Below are 24,176 nucleotides of genomic sequence, written 5' to 3'. Positions count from 1 at the left end.
GAATTGCATCCCCCAGCTATGTCCTGCCATATGACTACTTCTATATAAAGATGTTTCATCGGAAATTTAATTTTTTTAAAAAAGTTCTTACACTATACAGTGATTAAACCATACATATGTGATTTCTCTATTTAAATGGTGTGGTTAATGTTTTTAATATCTAATTGTATATTTAATATTGTACAGCTGAGTTCATGCAACTTTAAGAAATTTGTATTATGTACTCACTGTATACCAGCCACTGGAATTTAGGGATATAATAATAAAGACAGAGCCTTTGACATCAAAGAGCTTACAATTTTTTGATCATATTGAACGTTACTAAATTAAATAATGAGAAAAAACACAGGGAAGAATATATAGAATCTTTGTAAGAGGGAAGGAAAATGTAAATGTTATGAACTAAGCCCTTGGTTATGGCCTACACCTTTACTTAGAGAAAACAGCCTCAGATACATTTCAGTCATCATCACAATCAGTCCTTTGTGGGCCAACTGATAGGAGCTTCTGGGGAAGAGGTTGGTAACCTAGTACAATAGAGATATGAACGTTTTATTAGATGTGTAAAATGAAATCAATTAGGTAAATAGAAAGGATACCTAAACATAATAGTGGTTTAACTAATTCTCATGAAGGTAGGGTCTTTGAACAATTTAATGTCCAAGAGATCAGGAATGCATCACTGGGATTTCAACTCTAGAGATGAATACCTCAGTATAAACTATACCTCATTTAAGCAAGTGTTTGTAGAGCAAGTTACTTAGAATCCTGAATTCTTTTTGTCTAAATCTGCCTCTGACCCAAAAGATCACATCCCTTAATCCTTCTAGCTATGAACAAAACTTCTAGCTGTTAATGAACTTCCTGACCAACCTGTATCTAGTTCTAAGTACTGTCTCACTTGATAAGATGTGCAGTATTAAAGCCTATTTCTTCTACTCAAATGTATTTCATCAAAGCCCAGTATCATAGTTCTAAAAAGGTGGGAGAAATGGAGAATGGCAAAATCATAGGAGAATCAGAACAATTCCTAGAAGCTTTCGCAGGGTATACCTTTACAGTTTAGGTGTTTTTGTTTACAATGACCTTCCTTTCCAAGCATAAATTCCTTATTTGATTGATATTGTTGTGACTTGGAATTTACTCTTGGCCTAAGATTTCGAGTAAATTTTTCACGAAGAGCATTTTGGGTGTTATGTTTATTTATCATCATCATCATCATCATCATCATCATTATTATTGGAGAGACAGCACAAGGTGGGGGGGAGGGGAAGAGGGAGAGAGAGAGAATCTTTGGCAGGCTGCATGCTCAGTGTGAAGCCCAACAGGGAGCTCAATCTCATGAACCACGAGATCATAACCTGAGTCGAAATCAGGAGTTGGATGTTCAACACACTGAGCCACTTAGGCACCCGGGTGTTAAGCATTCTGCATCTGTGTATGCCATTTTGTTGCATTCACATCCAGGTGAAAGGTAGTTTGGATATGGAATTCTGTGTCATAGTGTTTTCTTTCACTACTCTGGGTGCTGCTTCATTGTTACATACCATTCAAGACTGCATAGGAGAAGGTGAAGTCAAATCCAGTTTTGCTTTTTTTTTTTAATATAATATTACTTGTAATTCCTTGGATTATTGTGGAAATGCTTCTCCTTATCCTAGAGTTTGAAAACTACTCTGAGATATTTTATTTTTGTACATTTTCATGCTATAGTCATTTTTTCCCATTGGTAATGCTTTCTTCTATTATTTATTAATTATCATTTCTTCCTAGGCAGTTCGCCAGCACCATCTTTTCTCTCCTGGTGAACGTTACTTTATCCTTTTCATCCAAGTTCTTAGACTATTTTCCTATTACATTTTCTACTACTGTAATTCAATTTTTCTATGCCAAACTTCTACCTAATGCTCTCATTGTGATTTTTAATCCATATATCACTATTTTGCTCTACTTGAAATTTTTTCTGACCTCAAAATATTTCATAGTCTGATATATATTTTAGCCTCATTTATGCAACAATTTCTTGAATTATGTTGAGAGCACAAGCCTAATACATTCTTTTATTTTTTTTTAAGGAAAATTTAATTCAAGTGGATACTTTTGCAATTTCCTAAAATGATTCTCATCTTTCTGAGCCCTGGGAGCTTTTCTAAGACATTATGACTTTTCTTGTGTTTTCAAATCTTGGAAGAGCTGTATTGACTCATCCTATTTTTCTTATATGCCTTTAATCCAAAGTGTACTGCAACTGGGTTATGTAGGAGTTTATTGACGGAGGTCACTTTCTGAGTTTTTGTTACTAGGATCTTTGAGTTGTAAGAATACTTTACCTGTACATAGAGTTGTTTTGTTGTTTCCTGTTTTTTTTTTTTTTTTTTTGATGCAATAGCCTGGTAGCGTGAGGTAGTATGAGGGATTAGGAAGAAAGATGGAATAATTTTTATACAAGGTAAGTGATTTCATCTCTGTAACATAGACATGGAACAAACATCAGCTGAAAAACAGCTACCTTTCATACCTAGATTACAGAATTGGGGCATGTTTGGCATCTGGAGGAAAAGATACATTATTAAAAAATATTATATATCCTATAAGTAATGACATTATTGAATTGTGCATGACACTTCAGGGGTCGGCTTTGGTTTTGCACTTTTACTCCAGACTTCAATATGCCTGCCAGTATATTCTCTACCCAGTGTTTTGTGGTTGGGGTAGGGCTGAGAGAGCCAGTGCCAGACAGAGGAAATGTAGCTAAGTATAACCAAGAGTGAATTTCTTGAGTACAGAATTAAACTAAGGCAGTTGTTGACGTTGAAAAACAAAATAATGAGCAATGCCAAATCTACTTCAAGGCTGCCAATAGCTAGGAAGTTAGGGGGAGGTTGCCAGACCTGAAAGTGGCCAAATGAAGTGCGTCAAGTTTAGAAGCCAGCAATTAAGAAGTAGGCTTATGAGAATATGTGTAAGGAAGTTGACTACAACTCATCAAAGAGGGAAGGGAAAGACTTGAATGAGTCCAGAAAGGGTATTTATATATCATTTTATATAAACTGACCAGAAGAGTAGACACAGTGAATCGGCCTGACTTTAAGGGCAAAGAGAAGAAGGGACATAGGTGAATACTAGACGCCAGCATTTTGGCAGATAATTAGCTTTAAAAATGCATGATATTGGCATACCCAAACCATAAGACAAAGGGTTCCACAGTTCAACCACAAATTTATGAAGGCAAAGTTCATTTTCACAGGTGATGAAAAGCAAGCTGATTTGTTTGTAATCTCTTTAATAATAAAATATTAATAAAACTATTAGTTAACTTTGCTGTGGGTTAATGTGTTTTTTTATTAGTTTCCATAAATTTCCCTGGAAATTTATTTCTGGAAAATGTATTGATAATTATAATTACACTAAGACCTTAGTCCTCATACACTCAGGAAATCAGAAAACTAAAATACAAATTTATTTGGCAATCAATAGTGGTCTTTTCCCTGAACAGCAAATAGGTTGAACTTTTATAGAATGTATAAATTGTTTCCATATAAAATAAGTTTTCTCACAGAACTTAAGAAATAAGAAAGACAAAATATAAATTTACTTCTTTTGACATGGTGTTGTTTTTATTTACCCATTAGGATGAGGTGAATTCCCTGTCATTACCATTTATGGGACTTTATTCTAACCTGATTCTAAAATCTCACTGTTAAGTTCCCATATAAAGTAAGTTAAAAGGATAGAATTCTTTCAGTTAAATCCAGTCCTAGAGAGTTAACTTTTCCAACTGCATGAATGGCGGTGAATACCTGGGACAAAATTTCGTAGGACGTGAGCACAGAAGGAAGAAAACACTTTAAAAAGTGAACACATGTAGTTGTTTGTTTAGGCAAACAGTGTAGCCCTCAGATCTTCAAAATCGTTTTGTTCTATGAACATGATCTATCAATTTTGGAATAATGAAGTGTAGCAAAGGTCGCATCTGTAAAAGATGGGCTGCAAGAAGTGATGACACTACAATAATCCTGTTATCCTCCCTCAACTTTAATTTCATTTTATTGAGTTTAAAAATGTGAAGGTGAAAGGGTAACTGCATTCTTTTCTCCAACACCCATGTAAGCTGTAGTCCCCAGAGCATGGCATTACATTGAGAACTACAGTAATTGTGTTAGTGATGAAAGTGTACTGCCCAAGCATCATCACCTTTCCTTATACATTGCCAACATCAGCTAAAATGGTCAGGACCGGTCCTTTAACTCTTTCCGACTTTGTATGTAATTTTTTCGTTGGCTATACCTTCCCAATGAGCCAAACTAAGTATTTTGTTTCCTTCTTTACATCTCATCTTTTAAAATATGTATTTGAAATGTTTTAACAGTTGTAAATTATTACAAGATAAAGTGGCAGTGAGAATCAGAAGAAAGGGGAAAGGGAGAGAAATTGTAAGATGAGTTAGGAATCAAAATCTATGCCATATGAATTTTTCACAGATTGAAATTCTGGGCTTTTTTTTAAGTCACGTGAAAGAAGAAAACACAAGAGTTTCATCACTGTTTCTTATTTTCTACTGAAGAGTGATTGTACAGTGTCACTGATGTTAACAGGCAGAAGCAAGAAAAGCTATTGCAGAACTCATATTTATCTTTAAGATTCCTAGAAAATTTGTTTCCTCCTTCATAAAACAGTTTTAACATTTTACATGTTTCAAATTACTACCCATGGGAAAAATTAACTAAAATTCCCATCATGTTATCTGTGATTTTGCCTGTCTCTGACTACATTACCACATACTCTACTTTAATAAAAACAATGCACATCCCAAAATGTCCACAAAATAAAAAAAAAAAAAACTAGTTGCATAAGGAGGTGCACAATTTTTTCAGTAAGTAGACCCAAGATAACTTTTCTTACAAGTTTTCAGTTTTTAACAATGTGTGTGAAGAAGACTTCCTAAGTAAACCTACGCTAGAAATGCAAGATCATATAATGTCTGCATCAACATTAATATACTAGCATCATTAGTTTATATTACCCTTATACTGTTTGGCAGTATACTGTTTCCTATCCATGAAACAAAGTCCAAGAACAGGTCAATAAAGTTTGCAAATTATTTTATGTGGCCACTGAAAGATTATTCCCCCAAGCAAATTAAATATAATATATCTCACAGTAACCAATAAATCAATAATGGAAAATCTACCAGATCCTAATATAGAATATTACAAAGTAGCCAATAGGGAATGTAAATAGCAATCAGGATGGATCAAGTTTTCATGGCATGGTTATGAATAGCCTTTTGTATATAAATCAGTTTAGGTCATTAGGTTATATTGCTAATGAAATGGGAATATAATATTCAATCCTTATGCAGACTTCCTTCATACAGATGGAAAGTATTTAATAACCACAGGCAAAGCCCTCATTCACATGTCAATAAAAACATATCACTACTAAAATATAATATATACTGTTGGCATGTAAGAATGATTGTGTTCCTAATGATAATTTTTATGATAAAAGTGACAACACTGTGATTACATTGTTAATAATGGTAATAAATAATAATGATTTTATCATTAAATCATTTACTACCTATGGAAAATATTAGATAATTCATTACCAATAGCAAGTAATCATTAAATCATTAAATCATGCATTATCTATGACACATATGGCATATATTATGCTATTTAGATACATACTTATGTTTAGAAGGGAGATATTCCTTTTTTATAAAGAGCTTCGGTGAATAATTAGCAAAAATAAAAATAGAATAAATTATATATTGGAGGCATGAGATACACCACTGACAGTGTTACCAAAATAAATCTCTTTCTGGAAATCCTTGACTGCTCTGCCTATGGAGAAAGGTCACTTCTTATGATCATTATAGAGCATGCATTGACAATGCCCATTTCAGTGCAGGATTCAAGAGGACTTGAACTTATAATACTTAATTGTCCAAATTGTGAAGAAATTTGCAGACTAAGAGTAAAATTGATGTTATCTCTACAGTTTCAATAAAGGATCAAGGAATATCGCACCCTTTCAATGCTTCTCAATTAGATAAAAATATCTGAATCTCTGTCATTATTGAGTGTGCTTTCTCTCTCTCATATATAGATACAGGTAGATTGATAGATTATAGATATAGATATAGATATAGATATAGATAGATATAATCAATGGCTTTCATATCACCAATATCCTTTGTAGTTAATCCATACCTTCATTTGTAACTATTAAGACAGCTCTCTTTCAGGATATTTTCTGTCTTGATATCCCTTGTTGTTTTCTCCTTTCTTCTACCCACCAAGTTTAAATTCATCCACTGATTCAGCATGCCTTCTTCCACTTTTTTCATACCTTTAGGCCACACCTCTCTACAGATGCCCTAAATTATGTCTATAATTCCAAACTCTCTCAAGTATGGCCTTTCAAACACATTAATTTCTCATTTATCTCTTAAACTCAACTTGTCTAGAACTAATTCAATCATCTTCCTCTTTAAACACTTTTGACCTCCTCCTCCTTCAAATCTACTCCTGTTTCTCCAGTTTCCAGATCAAAGCCTTGCTTGGAGTAGTACTGAATGTTCTTTCCACTTCCCTGTTCACATAGAATAATGCCTCAATTTCTGTCAACTACAGATCTGTCACATTTCTCTTTTCTGGGTCATTTGGCCTTTTCTGCCACCATCCTGAATTGGGAACCATTTTTCTCATATTTTGTCTTTTCTATAGTCTGCCAATTGGCATCCCTGTCTCAAATCTCACTACCTTGAAATTAAGAGTCAGTCTTGGGGCACCTGTGTCACTCTGTTGCTTAAGTGTCCAACTTTTGGTTTTGGCTCAGGTCATGATCTCATGGTTCATAAGCTTGAGCCCTGCATAGAGCTCCATGCTGACAGCACGGAGCCTGCTTGGGATTCTCTCTTTCCCTCTCTCTCTCTCAAAATAAATATATAAAATTAAAAAATACTCAGTCTCATTTTCATATATGATTATTATTCACACACCATTCTTCCCTCATCCTGATACAGTCAAGCTTTCCCAAACTGTGCCCTGATCAATCCTTCCAGGCTAATATTTGATTACTCCCACATGATCCAGAAAATATTCCAATGATTCCTCAAATATGCCACTTCCTTCTCCACTTTTTCATCTTTAGTCATAAATGTATTTTTCCTCCCTGGAATGCCAACTGACATCCTCCCCATTCTTTGAGACTATGACCTGTTTTTATTATCAACATTTCTGACACTAAATTTGTGGGTTTTCCACACAGAGCAAGTCTCCAGTTCTCTGCAGACACCAACTGGTGTCGACCTTGACAGTAATTATTCAGAGTTAACCCAGACTCCACAGGATAAGGGCTCAGTCCCACCAGATTGCTCCATCTTCAGATGCCAGTCTCAAGTCCCAGGTGTCACCTGTACTTCTGACTGACCAGCTCTAAACTGAAGGTTCCCACAATCCCCTCCTTGGTTTTGATAAAACTCATAAAACTGAAGGAAAAATTTTACTGACATTTTCCAGTCTGTTATAATGGATACTATATACAAATGAACAGCCAGATGAAGAAGTACATGGGGCAAAGTACAGAAGGGTTCTAAGAACAGGAGTTGAGATACACCACTCTCCCAATACGTGGATAAGTACACCAAATCAAAAACACTCTCTGAACCTCATAATTTAGGGTTTTTGTTGTTGTTGTTGTTTTGTTTTGTTTTATTTGTTTGTTTGGAGGTTTCATTATATAGGCATGCTTGATTAAATCACTGGCCATTATTGATTGACTTGGCCTCTAGCCCCTCACCTCCTTCAAGAGGACTTAGGGAGGAGGACTGAAAGTTCCAAACTTCTAATCATGCCTGTCTTTTGGTGACCACCTCCCATCATGAAGCTACCTAGGGCCTCCAGCTACTCGTCATTTCATTAACATACAAAGAATGCTCTTATTACACAGAGATTCTGAGGGTCTCAGAAGTTCCTGCATCAAGAACCAAGGACTAAGGCCAATATTATAACAAAAGATGCTTGTATCATCCCTATCATTCAAGATATCCTGAGGGTTCTAGAAGCTATTGTCCTAGGAATGAAGGATGAAGAACAAATATGTAATACTCATTATATTACCATATCCTAGAGAGTCACTCAAATGTCACCTTTCCAGGGTTACTTCTCTGATTTTCCAACATTACCACAGTATTCTCCAAATCCCTTCAGCACCTTCAAATAATTTTCTTATAGCACATTTTACATATGCTTTTGAAAAGTTATTTGTTTGTATCAGCATCTCCTACTGAAATGCAAGCTGTCTAGTAACAATGCGGTGCATTATACACCATAATTACCCCCCCCCCGATACATTGTACTTCATAGGATATCAACACATATTTATCAAGTAAATGAATTGTTGATATAAAATTTACTTATTGCATTGCTCACAACATAGATAATAACAGAAAACAAAAGGTCTGTGAAGACAAAAAAAAGGAAAGAAAATGAAGAGAAAAAGTCAGATACTGGAGACTATATGAGTCTGAACAAGTCACTCATCTGTTCTAAATGCAGGTTATTTTCCAGTAAAGGAAAAAGTTGGCCTAGATGATCTCTTAGGTTGTTCCTAGCTCTAACATTCTATAATTTCACGATTCACTAGAGACTATCATAAGTCAATGCAAGTGGTAGGACATGCCTCCAGCTCCTGGCTGCACCGTGCACTTTTTTCAGTCCTCTCCAGCTATGCTTCTATAGACAGAAAGTCAAAGTGATAAAGTGATTTAATTCAGCATGCAAATGAGCACAGCTCATAGCCTAAAAGAAATCATGCTGTGGGCAGGTAGAGAAAATTAGAAAGATGATCCACAACTCTACAATGTGTTGGTTTAGAGTAAATAATTTTTCATATATTAGTTGTATAATCTCTATTAATTGAAGTAAAGAAAAATAGGCCGCTTAAGAAGTTATTTTAATATGTATATGTATATTATATAAACAAATACATTCACAAGCTCTCATTGTGATTTTACTGTTGTTCACTATATGCTTTTATAAGTAACCAAGTATAACATTTCTGGTCCCAGTTTTCACATCCACATCTCTAAATAATTGACATCTGTCATTTTGTATGAAAGCTTAGTTTCATTACGTTCAGGAAAAATGCTGAGTTGGTGGGGGTGGTGATATGTTGTTACTCTATTCCAATAAGACTTCAATTAATCATCATTTAAAGCATAATAGGGCTCCTTAGTAATTAGGCTGGAACAAATCCCCAAATTGCCTGGAGTTTCTTGTAAAGACATTTGCAACTTTTAATGCTGGTACACTAAAATATCACACAACAAATCTCAGCGAGCTTTGCCATTTTCTTCCAGCTACTCTTCGCTTCATTCCCTCTGACACTCATATTTGGAACATTTTTTCCAAAAAAACATGGATAGTTACTTTGTTTCCAAATCATGCAGTTAATGCTATATTATTCCATATTTTGAAACTTAAAAAACAGAAAACAGAAAGTACACAAGGATAAGTTAAAAATAGTTTCAATACTCTTTCTGTGCATGGATGGCATTGATCTTGTTTATCCCCTGGGGAGCATGAGGATCATTAGCCTAGAGTCCTACAACATTCACCTGCCTGGTTAAATAGCTTTGAGTCTTATCATCCTCATACAATGATCTTTGTAAAATGTAAGAATGTCCGTGTCCTCTCCCAATTAAAACACTTCTGCATCTTCCTTTTCTCCCTAGGTTGTGATAAAAAGTCTTTAAGATGCTTTCTGAAGGTCCTTTATGAGATGGCTACTTACTGCTGATTTTTCCATTTCTATCTCTTGCTATTCCTGCTTTGCTGTTCCCCACATCCCACAATCTTTTTTGTCCATGTCCATCTATTTTCAGATCTTCTACTAGGTGGCTATGCTTTTTTTTCTCCTAGGACTTTGCATATCCATTTAAGTTTGCTTAGGACATTTTCTCTTTTCTGCCACCCTCTTTGTCTTGTTAAATCCCACTCATCCTTGATATGTCATTTTAGAATTCATTTCCTCTGGATTGAACAAGATAAGCTCCCTTGGTGAATGAAACCCATCCTTATCTTGATCCATGCCACTGAATTTTATGGTCAGTTTGTCTTTCACATTGGATCCATGATTATTATACTTTGAGGTAATAAGAATCATCGAGAAAACTTATGTGCAATTTTTCCAGCTTCATCCCAAGGCATTGTGATTGCATGGGTCTAGGATAGAGCTCAGGAATGGGCATTTTAAAAGTACCCCAGTGCTTCTTATGTAGGTGTTTGGACTGGAAGAGATGTTTATTTGCTGTTGTATGTTTGGCATCTTTTAGGAAGGTTGTCTCATAACAGATGTTTAATATTTGTTGAATAAATACATGAGAGGAATCTGGTTGATGAGGAAAATAACTGATTTTTATGTAGAGGTAATAGTAAAAGCAAGAAAATAGATGTCTGGAATCTGAGCATTTGCTGGGAAACCTTCAAAAACAATTTCTCCTTCCAAATGTAAGTCTGTCAAAATTCAGTGTCAGAGAAGTAATGTGTATATAAGGAATGGGCTAACCTGAAGCTATTCTATCTGTGCAGTAATAATGGGAGGTTTTCTAGCTGGCATAAATTATCTTCTCTATGGGTTTTAGCAAAGGACAACACAATTGGTTGGGTTAGAGTTTGTGGATAGGTAGCAGAGAGGAAGGAGAAGAATGGAGGCCCAGGTCTACAGAGTTTTATAGGCTATATGATAGGGTTTGGGCTTCATCCTAGAGATGTCATCCTGGTCCCAGGGAATACTGCCTAACTCAGAACACTGCCTGGACATGGGATATTAACACTTACCAAAACTTCAGAGGCTGGGGTCACTTTTTCTTGGTTCCCTGCCCTGTGCAAACCATGTGATTGATGCTGTTGCTTCCTTCTCTGGCTCTCACTTCTAGCATGCAGGGGCCGCTGCCAGTGCTGCTGTCACTGCAGACCCAAGCCAGAAGGAAGGCCTGACTCCTCAGCCAAATTACTGAATCGTTTTTCCAAATCTCCACTGAATCCTGTGAGGCCCAGGAGGCCACTGTCTTCTAGAACTTGAACCGTTCTCTCCTTCAAGTGCCTTTCATCATCCATTTCACCCTGACAATACTCTAGTTTGCATTTTCCTGAACCCAAAGTCATTCTTCTCTCTTGCTTCATAAGGGCAGCATTTTGGTTTATCTGTCTTGAGTCTTTTTTTGTTCCTTAGCACTTATCCTTCTTGGAATTTGACAATAGTAATAAATGACACTCTCCTCATATCCAAATTTGTGAAAAATTGATTGACAAACATGAGTAACATAGCTGGAGATACAAATATTAGCTTTGTTTTTTATAAGAGCAAAAATTTGGGGAATGTGGGCTGAGATGTTCAGAGAAGTGAAATTGTTAACATTTTTATCCAGGATTAGGTTGCATACCCTAGGCATGCATTGGACTGGACACCTGTATGCCTTTCCCCAAGGGCCTATACCATAACATTTACTGTGCATAGCACAAAGAAATCCATGGCACATATTTTGTGCCCAGAATGATACCCCCCCCACCAAAAAAAAAAATCTGGAGGGGCTGCCTGAGCCACACATGCTCAGCTCATTCTCCCAAGCTCACTGAAGTCAGTCTGCAGCTTAGATTAAATAAGATGGAGAGAGAGGCCAGAATTATTAAAGAATGTCCCTCTCTGTGGGAATATGAATGGGGAATAAGTGATCTGCCCAACAGTCCATAATCATTTTCTATGACCATCCCTCCACCTTCTCTCTTTAAGTTTAAAGTCTTCCTTCCCCCTTCACTTTCTCAAACACATTGTGTGTATATCCTCAGCCCCATCTATGTCTAAATCATGAGCTAGAATCAGGCTCTCAGTCAGCATCCCCAGTGCCATTTTAGAATCTTTACTCATCACCTTCTGGTGAAAAAATGTGTTTTTTAGACGCTTACACTCATTTCTATCACTATATGCCTAGTGCTTCTTGCTGTTATCTCTGTCCTTCCTTAACTCCAGTATTTGCCTGTGACTCTCACTGTGCTTCTCCATACCTGCACTTCATGCAGTGGTCTGAACTGACAATCCGCCCACCCAAACCATTTATATCCTCATGCACATCACAAACACATGCAGTTTCAGCTCCAAAATCACTAACTGAGGCATGCCACCTCTGCAAATAACTTCCTCCACATACATATGTTTCTCATCCTCATTGGCTCTTCCACCACATTCGTCTTTTCTAACTTTTAAAATCCTTCAGACACTCTAGCCTTCACCACCTCTCCTCTTCACTGTATAGCCAGCATCACATCATTTCAAATACTACCTTACAAATATATTTATTTTTCTATACCCACTGCAATCAGGCCATATCCACAGACGAAAATGCCAAAACGTGAATGTGCCCATCTCTTTTTTTCTCCTTGCCTGTGTCCATACTGATGAGCGTACTTAAAGTGATCACACGATTAGAAGTAACAAATCCACTGATACAGATTTCTCATGCCTCTTAACATTATCTGACAATAGGATTAGGCTTCTCAAGTTGGTTTACTCTTCAGTTATCCAGAACTTTGATAATTTCTCATTAAATCAAGCCTCTGAAAATTAATCTAAGTTTGTGTGTATCTCTGTGTGTGTGTCTACCTGTGTGATAGGGGAGGGGGGAGAGTTTTCTTCACTTTCTTCTTTCTTCTTACTATTAGTCACCCAAAGAGGGCATATTGTACTTGAAAGCAATCCCATTGTTGCAGAAACACTTTAAGATTCTTAGATTTTGCCAGCAGGTAATCCTGAATTTATAATGACCTAAGATCATGACTTAAATCTAAGCTCAGATGAATGTCTGTCTGCACTGTTGATTTGTCTTTACAAATAACCAGCAAATAGGGGTAAAGGACTTTTTAGTTAAAGTAACATGTCAATTAAAACAAAATGAAAAAAAAAGTCGCAAAGGTCTTAATGTGTTAATAAGTCATCTCATTCATTATTGGTATTTAACTCTTACTTTTTAATAAATATTTTTTACTCTGATACCTTTATTTACTTGGTTTATATTTTGAGGAAAGAGTTGGCCATAAACATTGATCTGAAATCTGGTGATTTTAGGAACTTAAAACTTCCTGTTGAGACATTCAGAATGTATTTGTGGTAGAGGGATAAATGTTATAATAGAAATCCAGGTTAGAGTCATAATGTCAGGAAACATTAAATTCAAGTTCTCCCACTTTATAAGTTCTATTTAGTATTCAGTAGAGTCCTCCAGGTGATATTCTAATAATAGGCCTTGACCCATGCCATATAAAGTTATGAAATAGTAGTTTACCATATTACGTGACAACAGAAGATATTCTCTCTCTCCTCAACTCTGCAAGGTCATTGGATATTTTGATTGCTGTTCTCAAAAATTCTCAAAAATGACCCAGGATGAGGGTTGGAAAACTCATAAGGCTTCATCATCTGTTTTTCTTCTCTTAGAGATAACAGCCCCCCCACTTTCTGATGTCCAATTCTGAGAACCCTTACTTCCTGAAGTCTCACAACTTTTTAGGTTGTTAATGTTGAGCCACATATATAGACTGTATGAAACCCTCATAGAAGAAAACAGAATTCAGAATTCAAGCCTGTACCTTTTTACCCCTTTAATCATCTATAATATCATACGAGCTAGATATCCCCAATCCCTTCTTACAACCAAGGAAAACCAGGCTCATGAATTCATCCTACTTGAATAGGAAAATGTAGTAAATTGGTAAGAATCCAGGATTTGAAACCATATTGCTACACTGAATATATTTAATTATATTTAAGTATTTAATGCTTCATTTTTGTTAACAATATTACAGCATAGATACACTAGGAAAGGCACTATATATATTTAGTCCTTTAAATCTAAGAATGAGAGTAGAAAATATCTTTTAAATAATCATATTTTATTAATTATGCTGATTTTTAGTGGAAATCAATTCAAATTCTTCTACTTCAAATCTACATGTACTATCAATCAGTCTCCAATTCCAAATTAAAGACATTTTACAGTAATTTGTAAGTGTCATCCTGGTTTTAATATGTGTCTTCATATCTATAATAAGGTGTTTGATTTTTATCCCCCAACAGTAACTATGGGTAAAGCTGGAGGACATTAATGCATTTCTTGAAAAACAATATTCAATAATTGAGATGAACTCTTCAGTTCATATGTTTTGAAGATTTCATCATTATGCCCCTAAACATGAAAATCAATATTCATTCCTTGAAATAAAGTTCATTTTGGTTAGAGACCACTATGACATTCCTTTCCCAGATTTTTAATGTCTACCCAGTAGAGGTGTGTTAACTGAATCTTCCTTGTCATTTTTGTATGATGGATTAAGGAGAGAAAGAATTGTCTTCCTCCCATGTATAATGGAATTCCCTAAGTAGAAATTTATTTTAGCCAATCATTATGTATTTCTTGGCTTCACATCCTCAGATATGAAAGCTTTAATGTCTGCTCCACCCCCAAATGAAACCAAAGTTTAATATGACAATAATAGATTATAGTTTGTGTCATTACATTCACCAATCAAAAATAACAAGTGTGTAACTGTGATACCTTATACTACAATGAATACAGATAAGATTCAAAAAGTGAAATACTGAAAAGTATAATTCTGATGCTGTCAGATCTTGATAATACATACAATGAGAATAATCAAAATAAGACCAAGTAAAGTATAAACCGAATGGATCTATGTTTATTCTAGATTTTTTTTCTATTGTGGTATACTATTATTTTCACATACATAAATAGATCCATATATTAGTCTAATTTTTAGAGTAAGTTCACAGACTATATCTTTGGCACAGTTAATGTTTGATTTTATTTTTCAACTTGCAAGTTAAAAATGATGATATGATGAGGATGAGGAGGCAGACAACAATGCTAATAGTAACATGAACACCATTTATTAAATGGCAGCCCTAGACCCTGAATTTAATACTTAATTTTTCTAATCAAGGTCAAGTTTTGTACATTTCAAAGTGCTTCACATTAAAACTACTTATTGGATTTTGTTTTAATACTAATGTCTCAATCTCATCAATGAATCTGATTCAATGGTATAAGAACTGGCTTTGTAATTTATCAAAATGTTTCTGTCTTGGGGCACCTAGGTGGCTCAGTTGGTTAAGTATCTGACTCTTGGTTTCGGCTCAGGTCATTATCTCATGGTTCTGTAAGTTTGAGCCCTGTTTTGGGCTCTGGGCTGATGGTGTGGACACTGCTCGGGATTCTCTCTCTCTCTCTCTCTCTCTCTCTCTCTGTCTCCCTCCCTCCTTCCTTCACTCTCTCTCTCTCTCATAATAAATAAATAAACTTAAAAAATATAAAATGTTTCTGTGTTCACAAGTGGTTTTAATATATACGATGATAAGATCTTCTATTCTAAGCAGTGCTGCTTCCAAATAGGATTTTAATGGTTATGTTGTTCTTTTTTCCCCTTTTGCAGTATATGTGGTTTGAATGTGGATTGTGATAGTATGCAGATAATCTGGATCTTCTTCTGTATTTATATTATTTAAAATTGCATTTTAAATTAAAAAAATTTGTTCACTATTCATAAAATCATAGTTCAAGCTGTAAAAAAAGAAAAATTCTTACATTAAAAATATAAGAATGTGGAGGTTAAATTTGAGCATACATTAGAAAGTAGAAGTAAAGGGGCAAAGCACAAAAAACTGAGTATAGTCAAAATGTGAACTAAGAAAAGCAAATGTTATGAAAAAGTGAGATGAAATGCAATTATTTGTGCATTTTATATCAAAGATTCATAATTTCAGAAGGAAAATCAGGACCCCTTTCAAATAATGATAACTGGAATACTTGTGCATTTTGAAAAACATTTTCAAGTTGCTTTGGAATAAAGGCAAACTTTTCAAGTTTACTGCACAGATTTAAAACTCGTGAGTCAAATAAAAAGAAATTATCATTCATTCTGTGTGATACAGTTTTCAAAGACAAACTACCGTAAGGAGAAACTAGCAATCACTCTGGAGGGAGCAAGGACTGAATTCCAGAATACTCCAGTGTCATCATCTTCAAATAAGTACACTTAACCATGAAGCACAACCAGCTACTTCCAAACCATTAAACCAATTAAAATTTAATTTTACATAGATGTCTCTATCAAGATAAGATAATGAAAATGAACATCAGTTGCTGTAACCAAGACCTATCTCACATGCGTGTCTTATTTCAACCCCGTTACTGAATTCAGCTTCGTGCTTATTTAATAAACACTGACTTGTCATTTTATGTAGCATCTATGATAGAAAATTTTCAAAATAAACCAATACTACTATCCATCTAATATCATTTGCTTTTGAATTTTCTTACTGACTCTGCTGACTTCCAGGTAAGATGGCAGTGTAAACACAGGGCTCCAATGATGACCCTCTCAAATTTTAATTAAAATACCCAATCAAATGGAAAAATTGTGCATTTTCCCTAAATATATGAGTCTGAAACTCAGGAGAGATTGAGCAGGAAAAACAAAGTTGGCAGTCATTAGCATTTTAATGGAATTGAAACCAAGGAAGTAGAGTTATGAATTGGTTCAGAGATGTCAAGTAAGATATGTGCCCACCGGATTTAGCAACAACAGTGTTAGAAGTAACATTGCAAACAGTTTGTTAAAGGGGCAGGGGTAGTAAAAGGGTGTTAGAGTGGAGAATTATGGCTGCAAAGGAATACAGCTCATTCTGCAGCAGAAATGGGATGCAGGGTCAGTCTGAGGAACTTATTTTTAACTTGCATGTTTTTGAGGACAGGAAAAAGTTGAACATATTAAAAACTGAAGAAGAGAGAGGAAGTTGAAGCTGAGGAAAAAAGAGATTGCGGAGGAAGTTCCCTGAGGAAATTCAAAGAGGAGATGAGAATCCAGGGCATGGATACAGATACTACAGATATTACAGAGGAGGAAGGACAAATAGCTATGACTGCTTATGGGCTAGATAACATAATCTCAGAATATTTAAAATAAAAATTTTTGCAAGACCTGAGAAAATTTATAGAAACCTTACAGTAGAAGATTGGAAATGGTTTCTATCAATTATGGAGCTATCAAATAGGTGAAATAAATAAGTACAGAGATAATTAAAAAAAGCAGAATTAATAAATGTTGCTTAAAGGAGAATGATTGAATTGTCTTCTGTTATTCCCAACCATTTTTTTACATCATCACAAAAAATTAGAGTATTGCTAGTGTTTTGTTAAATTGGACACAACTGATACCCCTAACATGTTTAGGAACGATACAGGGATAACGTAAACCCTAAATGACCCACCTATTCTCATGGCTTTACACACTCTAAGACAATGGCTTCACATTGTTATCTCCCAGGTTCAACCTGGTTTCTGACCTCTAGGTATTATATACAAATAACTTCCTGACATTTGCACTTTGATATCTCATTGTAACATGGCTCCCATGAAGTGTTGATCTGTTCCCCCATATCCTGCTTCTCCATTACCCTTTCTCACTAAAATTCCCATAGTCTGCCTCGAATGTAAGTCAGAAACTTGGAAACATCTTTTGACCACTTCTCTCCTTCTTCCCATGTTAACCTTATTACTAAGCCCTGATGATTTTACTTTAAATATACTCTTGTCAAAGCTTCTCTTTCTCTCCATTTTGACTACCCTACATCAAGCTACTATCACCTTTCAGCGAGATACTATCATTTCCTTTTGTTCATTGTTTCCCTGTTGCACGCGCTAATCCATTCTCTACCTAGAAGCCTGAAGAGTCTTTTGATAATGCAGATCTCTTCATGCCCCACTGAATAAACTCCATCAAGGCAATGCCTCCTATTGCATTTAAAATAAAATCCAAATGACTTAATATTGCCTGTAGTTCCTGTGTATGGCTCCAATGTTAGATTACACTGCTATTATCACCTATTCTATTTACTTCTTACACTAGCCTGTAGGCCCTAGGGAGTGCAGGGTTTATGTTTATTTTATTCATTATTATATACATGCAGTGTCTAGCAGTGTCTGGGACAGAGCGGTAATCATAAATATTGTATGATTGCGTAAGTATATGGTATGTGGCTCTTAGGATACAATCTCTTCCAAGCAGCTGGAAAAAGAAGTCACCTCCAAGGCCTGCTGCTGCCCTGTCATGAAAGGAGCCATCAAAAGGCCTTGGGCATTAAGGCAAAGGATCTGGCTCTCTTGTTTGTATTTCCACATTTGCTTGCCGATGTGCCCTGGGCTGGTTTTTCCTCATTGTCTGATTATGGGGTTGGAATTGGAGAGAGAAGAGAGGGACTGATAATTGAGAAAACATAGCCCCCTTTTGATTTTGTTTCGCTTAGGCTCTAAGCTGCAACTAATCTAAAGAAGTTTTCCACCAAAACTGGGAAAACTGGGCCTCTGCATTGGGTTTAGGTCCACCCATATAGATCCACACATTTAGGACTCTAGCAGGGCATCAAGGACATTGGAAGATTTAAGGTGACTTGAATGGCCACTACAGAGGCAAAAGGGTTTGGGGGAACTTCAGGCCCCATTGGTACAAAGGCATTTAAATGTGGCTGCATCCTATATAGTCTTCTGCTCTTCTCTAGGCTCTTACCCTATTTATTGTTTTTCTTTTTTTTCCACAGTAACTCCCAGTGGATATTTGAGAGGAAAACCACACATTAACCTGCTCCCAGGTATGGGATAATGAAAAATTGGCTTCCACTTCTTTAAGTCCAGAGACAGCACTCATTTGAGAAACACCATTGTTTATTCTGCGGATATGATTGCGTACCATCCTAGTAAAGGATATAACTTCCAACCCCACCTGCCCTACCAGTGGGAAAACTGAACTGGGTACAGCAAAACTGAAGCAAAAGAACTGAAGTTTCATGGGCTGAATGTTTATGTCCTGCTACATAGTGTTCAGTTTGCAGCTCTCCTATTTTCTAATACTGAAATAAGTTATTACCATTTTTTTATTCTTTGTCCATTTCAGTCAGAATTTTGGGTGAAGGCCAATTAAATGTGTTAGCATAAATCACCATCATGATCCAGACACTTGCAGAATCATTTTTTTAGAAGGAAATTCAATTAACATTATATTTTATGCATTTCCCATGTCATTGCATATTCCTTAAGGCATGATTTTTAATGCCTTTATAATATTCCCTTACGTGAAAGTATAATGATTTATTTAGTATTCTCCATGGTGTTGGTTATTTCAAGTTGCTTCCAATTTTGTACTAGTATAAAAAATTCTGCAATGAATATCATTGTACATAAGTCTGTGTCTACATCTCTGTTTATTTCCCTAAGACATATTTCTAAAAGCAGATTTACTAAGTCAGTGGCCCTTAATACATATTACTAAATGGCTTTTCAAAAAATTGGCATTTGTTTGAAACCCAAACAAGACTGTATGTCAGGAATATAACAATTCATATATTTGCTTACATGACAGTCCATTTTAACCATATCTTTATTATTAATTCATCTTTACTTTTGGAGATTGTTTGTTGATGCCCTTAAGCATTTTTTTTCTATGTTATAATTTTTTATATTAGTACATTGTACCTTGTAGTAGCTCTTGATATATAAAAGATATTCATCATTTTTTGGTCTTATTTTTTCTAGTTGTTAGCTTTATGATGGTTATGATTACTTCTATACAGAATATTTTTCTTTTAAAAATTAAGTCAAATGTATTAATCTTTTCACTTGTGATTTATTTTTCCATGTTAAAACACACCAAGACTTATTATATATGAACCATTACATTTGTATCACTGTTTGGAAATTTTGTAATATTATATCTGACTGTTTAATCCATTTAGAATTTCTTTTTTGGTAACACGAACATTGTATTAGGTAGAGTTCTTCAGAGACATAGAACCAATAAGATATCTACAGAGAGAGAGAGAGAGAGAGAGAGAGAGAGAATTGGGGGAGAATGTATTTTAAAGATTGGGTCAGACAATTGTGGGGGCTGGTAAGTCTGAAATTTACAGGGCCGGATGGCAGGGTGGATATTTATTCAAGTGATTTTTGATATAGTCCTGAGTCCAAAATCTGAGAAGTGGGTCAGCAGCCTGGAAACTCAGGCAGAATTTCTCATTAGCAACAGACAGATTCTAATATCTACCACTGTGATTTTAGCAATGTTGGTGACAGTAATTCGGGAGCATTAGCTACAATGGCTGACAGCTCCAGCAGTTACAACATGGTGCACCCATACAACTTGCCAACATTTTCTTTAGTGAGTGTGAGCTTGTTTCCAGTCCAGGGATGATAGGAGCTTTCTCTTCTCTGGGTAGCATTCTCTTCCTGTTTTGCATCTTCAGCCCAAGACAATAGTAATTTCTTCATAAACATACCCTCCCCTTTTTGCCCTCCAGCCCAGGGTTGATAGAAGCTTCCTGATCTCAAGGTAAGGCATTGTTTTTTTCTTTTGTTCCTCCAGAGTTTTCAAAAATTTCAAGTGAATCCCCTATATTAATTCCTTTTCTATTTGAAATGGTTTATAAGGGAGGTATTATCCAAATCACAGAAACATTTACAACATCTATTTCGTATATAGGCATTAACAATAATAGTTACTGCCAGAAAGAAAAACTAAGTGTTGCTAAATGGATTAATCAAGGATAACAACACACTCCACTGCACTGTCAGAAGAGGAAGACTTCATAATTTCCACTCGTTAGCATGGTAAAACTGCTGAGCCTCAGCAATTGTGTGTTTTCAAATTATTTCTTTTTCCAAAAAGGCTTTTCTTAAGGTTATTGTTCCTACTCAACCATTATATACAGGAGGTTTTTATTCTACCACCATTTTCCCACTTCTTAACCTGAGTCGTGGATGCATAAGTGTTTGCTATGTTATAATTTAAGTTCTACATACACATTTAATACATTCTTTTATATGATCCTTTTTCATTGAAATATATGGAAAAAATAAAGTAATTGCTAAGGTTTTCAATCATTGTAGAAATTTTAAATATACACACTAAGGCAACTTTTTTATTGACAGGTACATTTTTGAGAAAAACTCTACTTATATTGGGTATATGTAGTGCTTCAAAAAACAAAGTCAGGCATATTTTTTTAATTAACTTATTTTTGAGAGAGAGAGGGAGAGACAGGATCCCAAGCAGGCTCTACACTGCCAGCACAGAGCCTGATGCAGGACTTGAACTCATGAACCATGAGATCATGACCTGAGAAGAAGTTGGATGCTTAACCGACTGAGCCACCCACGCACTCTAGTGGCAGGCATATCTTTATTTATAAATCTATTCTTTTCATGCTCTCTATAAACACTTGTAAAAATGAAAGCATTTAAGGAGTCAAAATATGGAGCCAGGGATTATTATGATAATAAAAGTCAACAAGGAACTCAATGGAAAAGACATAGTTTACCTACAGAATATGGAAAATAACAGAGATTATATTTTACTTAAATTTAACTGCCACATACAGCTAACATCTGGATTGGCAGTTAGAGATACCCCCAACCTCCATAACATAAGAGTGCTTCAGCAATCCTCCATCCAAACTGGGGGTTATTAATGAGTTTTGCCATACTGTTTCCCAACAATTTGTGACTTTTCTCTCTCCATCTACTTCAGATCTTCTCCTCCAAATTCTCTCTTAGTATTCTAGGAGGTCTAGAGCAATCAAAACTACAGGGTGGAGTCTGTTTTTTTGTTTGTTTGTTTTTCTATATGAGATGGAAGAGAAGAGAAGAGAAGAGAAGAGAAGAGAAGAGAAGAGAAGAGAAGAGAAGAGAAAAAAGAGAAAAAAGAGAAAAGAAAAGGAGAGGAGAGGAGAGGAGAAGAGGAGAGGAGATTAGAGGAGAGGAGAGAAGAGAAGAGAGAAGAAAAGAGGAGGAGAGTAGAGGAGGAGAGAAGAGAAGAGAAGAGAAGAGAAGAGAAGAGAAGAGAGAAGAGAGGAGAGGAGAGAGAAGAGAAGAGAAGAGAAGAGAAGAGAAGAGAAGAGAGATCAGAGGAGAGAGGAGAAGGGGAGAAGAGAAGAGAAGAGAAGAGAAGAGAAGAGAAGAGAAGAGAGAGGAGGGGGGAGGGGAGGGGAGAGAAGAGAAGAGAAGAGAAGAGAAGAGAAGAGAAGAGAAGAGAAAAAAGAGCAGAGGAGAGAGGAGAAGGGAAGAAGAGAAGAGAAGAGAAGAGAAGAGAAGAGAAGAGAAGAGAAGAGAGAGGAGGGGAGGGGAAGGGAGGGGAGGGAAGAGAAGAGAAGAGAAGAGAAGAGAAGAGAAGAGAAGAGAAGAGAAGAGAGAAGAGAAATCTTGGCCACTCTAGAGTGATTAGCAGAAGGAAAGAAGCTTCTCTACGTTCACTTGTTTTACTTACCTGCTCCTCACAGTGAAAGCCCCATTCACAAGTACCTCCTTGGGGTAGACTTGGAGACAGGTTTCCTTAACCTATAAAAATATGATATAGTTAATAATTAACATATTAAATTTGAGCTGATTATAGAATTGCCAAATGAAGTCATAATCTGATAGAATGCAGCTCATGTGGAGTTATTGGGTTGAAATGTAGATTCAATTTTTAAATAAATGATGAACTATTTAGGTATATATTCTGAGATTGTAAAGTTATAAAATGAAGAAAACTATTATCATAAAACTTAGTGACAGAAAGAAGGATGGAAGGGAAAAGATTACCTAGAGAATGTATGTAAGAAGCTACAAGCTAAAGAATTGAGGTTGGAATGACTGAATTCAGCTTCTGAGATGAAATTATCACTTTGTAACACCTAAATATCTTTTGCAAGAGGCTGTGTTCTCTAAGTGACAGTTAATATGCTAATGTGGGAGAAATTTGAAGTATTAAAGTGTATTTCAGTATATTAACTTTATTATGTGTTTCAAAATTATTTAAATTATTTTTAGAGAGTATCCATTATATACATGATGAGTTTTGCGTGCATGTGTGTGTGTCAGTGTATGTGTGTGCCTGAGTGTGTAATTGTCTTTGTATATGATTTTATTTGTAGAGATGTGTTCGTGTTTGTAAGTGTATATATGTATACGTGTCTGTGCGTGTCCATATGTACATCTGTGTTTGTGTGTGTAATGTACGTGCTCATGTCTGAGTGTTATGAGTCTGAGTTACATTTATTTGTAAATGTATATCCATGGCTCTGTGAGTTTGAATGTGTCATATATGTATATGTATTTCCATTTGCAGGTAGGGTTCAAGTTTGCCTGTGTTGTATGTTTTCACAGGAGTACAAGAGTAAACATCAGGAAGCATCCTTCATGGCATCCTCCCCTGACTTACGTGTGAGATTCTGAAAGCTAACTTATATTGACTTTCCATAAGACTTTACAAAATGCTGACATTACTCACTAAGGAACCAAACCAGAGCAGTTTAGAACAAGGAGGGCTTTTAAACAGAAAATAAAAGCTCAACGGAAGCTAACTTCAATGTCAAATCCTCAGAAACATACAGAGAAATCAACAAAATACTACATTTTTGCAATTACTGAAATGAATCCACAACCCATTGTTAACTCTCTTGCAGCTTATGAGGTAAGATGAGAGACATTTTAATTTGTGGTGAGCATAGCATAACATGTAGACTTGTGGAATCAGGATGCTGTACACCTGGAAGTAATGTAACATTGTGTGTCACTATATTTCAATTAAAAGAAAAGAGAGAAAGAGGTATAAGACTGTTATCACAGAAACTAGAAGTCAGTTGCATTCAACATAAGAGTCACTGTCATGATCATTATCTAATTTTCAATTTAGTTCATATAGAACTTTTAAGTGAGAAAGCTGTATTAAACATTTCTCTTGGGCCAAGTGGAGAAGTGTGTTTTCTGGGAAATTCTAGCCATTCACTTTTTCCCAAGAGACTTTGCAGAATGCACTTAATTACCTTAGTTCATTCATCATAATCCAGTATCTAATGTGCAACTCTATGTGAACAGAAACCTAATTTTATCGTCATAATGAATATACCTTCATCTTTCAAAGGCATGCCCACATTATCCACAGTTGATGAGTGATACATAAAACCTAAAAAAAATCTATAAAACAAAAATTAAATTAGCATGTATTATAGAATATCTATGTGCAAGAAAAAGTCACTCATATCTGGTAGCTAGAACCACATAGAGATCT

The sequence above is a fragment of the Panthera pardus genome, unplaced genomic scaffold (assembly GCF_024362965.1).
Source record: "Panthera pardus isolate Hobbes unplaced genomic scaffold, ASM2436296v1 HiC_scaffold_6, whole genome shotgun sequence".
Taxonomy (NCBI): domain Eukaryota; kingdom Metazoa; phylum Chordata; class Mammalia; order Carnivora; family Felidae; genus Panthera; species Panthera pardus.
This window is presented reverse-complemented; position numbering follows the sequence as displayed.